This window comes from Montipora foliosa, chromosome 3 (genome assembly GCF_036669935.1).
Source record: "Montipora foliosa isolate CH-2021 chromosome 3, ASM3666993v2, whole genome shotgun sequence".
In the NCBI taxonomy this organism is placed as follows: domain Eukaryota; kingdom Metazoa; phylum Cnidaria; class Anthozoa; order Scleractinia; family Acroporidae; genus Montipora; species Montipora foliosa.
The window spans coordinates 16,041,841-16,044,340 of record NC_090871.1 but is presented as its reverse complement, the minus strand read 5'-3'; positions in this window follow the sequence as shown (position 1 = coordinate 16,044,340).

Sequence of the window (2,500 nt, the reverse complement as noted above, 5' to 3'; positions counted from 1 at the left end):
CATGGCAAACCTCACTGGTTCGAACTCGACAAACCGCGGCTACCATGAAAGGCTAAGCGAAGGATGTCTTTAGCTTGTTTTTTATCATTTAACCATCACCGTCATTCACGTCACTTCTTTTTCGTTCACAATTGAACTGACGTGAGTGACTTTTATCTAGGCAAATGGAAAGACAAGTGGAGATAAAATATGCGTCGCAATCATCCACTTTTGACCCTTGTTCACAAGTCTTCCTCTATGATGAAGATAATGACAAAAAGAAGGGACTATGTATATCAGTTTGAACTGTGGAAGGAAGTAGGTCAAGATTTTAGACCCCCAATCGCAGTTTATTTTTGAACTCACTATGTGACCATGACTAACCCAAAGTGACAAGCACGAACCCACTTTTGATAATATACAATCAGATCACTTTCGGAACTGGTTTTTGCTCTTTAGCCTCCAGTTTCCTTGCTGTGGAGTACGGAATTTACAGTTCTTTAGAAATTCCCAGGTGTCAGGCACTTCGACCACTTCGTGACATAAAGGACACGACTAAGTCAGTGTACAATAGCTGCCAATAACAGTATAAGAGCCCTTCGTTGTTGAATTACAAATGTTGATTGAGCAAGCTGCCTCATCTCCCAAGGCACTCTAGAAATTTCCTTCCAACAGCATCAATTTCAATCATTTTTGCCCTTCACTCCTCTCGGAGCATAGGCCACCAATAATAACTCTCCAGTCTCCTCTGTCCTGAGCTACCCTTTCAAGTTCTTTCCAAAAGCATACTTGCCTTCAAGTGAGGGGAGGTGTCATGGCAAATATAATAATTATAATAATAATTATTATCATAATCATAATAACAATAACGTTCTCCTGAGGTCACGAGCTTCACGATTTGGAGGACCTTGCGAGTCCCAAGGGAATTGTGTCTCCTTGTAGGGTCACCCAAGTCGGACAGGTTGAAGGACAGAGACCAAGAGTGACCCCAACCCCCCCCCCCCCCCCCCCTCAAAGGAAGGAACTGTCAATCAATTGTAATATGCACAACGACGTAAATGGGAGCGGAAACAAGGTGTTGCGTGGGTGGGTGGGTGGGTGAGATTAAATATGGACTGATAGTGGCTGCACAGGCGCCTTTAAAAGCTGACGTGCGTTCTCACCCTAGAGAAAGCATTGTAAACCGCCGTGGGACTTCGTGATATGTGCGGTATATAAATCCTAAACCATAAATGTATAGTTAAAGTGAGAGTTATAGACGAAGCCACCTGAAAATTTCAGGTGTCTATATTTAAGAGACAATTGCTTAAATTGTTCAGGTTTCCTGATGTCTTGAATTGTGAAATGAAAAACCAATGAAAAGATGCATAGCAATTGGGTTCCAGCTTTTCCAGCGATTTGTTGAAGGTTTCCCCAAGGCAAAAATCGTTGGGATTATGGCCCAATTTCTATACATCGTCTTTTCAACAACCTAGATAGTTTTTGCGTTAAAAAGCATGAAATGTTGGAAGATGTTAGTGCAACAATGCTGCAGTGTCTTGCCGCTCTTCCAACAAAGATGTGTCCTGAATCGAGTCACGTCCACGCTGCTCGCCAATCACGAATCGTCATTTTCTTCTAGCATCATTTGCAATAAAGATGGTGCATGGACAAGGACGACGAGGACCGTCATGGTTATTGATTAACAGCCAGAAACCTTGAATAGCTAGAAAGTATGAAGCAAGGCCATGTCTGAGAGACACGTTTAGTCCCCTTTATCATCATCGCTCTCTTTGAAGAGCGTTTAAAACTTCTGCAAATTGATCCGTGCTCATTCTTCTCACCTCCTAAGAGCGGATGTATCTTGCATTGAACATACCCTTTTCTACACGTTCTCTTAATCATTATTTGGTTTTTTTCTCGTTTCAATCGGTCATTTCCGTCCTCCAACAGCTCCAGTAGCACAAAGCTACGAGAGGTTCTCGTTACAGTTAACTTTCAGTTTCGTCAATTAATGTTGGATACTGTTTTACCACCACCTCAATATTTACATCTAACAATGTTGCATGTTGGATTCGATTTTTTTCGATAGTTTGGCCTGGGCTTTAGACTCTCGGTGTGGGATTATGGCTTATATACTATCTATTTACTCTTCCACTACACTTGAAGTGATTTACGTGAAAAAAGCGTGGAATTCGAGAACTCGCGTACTTTGCAAACGAGTTGGTCGTAGCGGGACCAATCAAAAATGATCGACTTTATGCGCAAACTTCTACCAGCTAAACAACAAGTGGTATAACTTGGAAGACCTTAGACAGAAATGACCAGAACCAGGTTGCTGACCAGCAGTTTTCGTTAAAACAATGGTTGGTTTGCTGGAGGTGCTCACTCTCGTGGGCTCAGAAAACCTGGTTCTGGTCATTGTTATTTAAGGTTTTTCGTGTTCACAGTCCTACGATCCCACAACCTGCGGATCTCATATTTCGATACCTCGTATTTGCCCAACCATTCCTGTTCTGTTTGCTTCACTGTTGTATCAAAT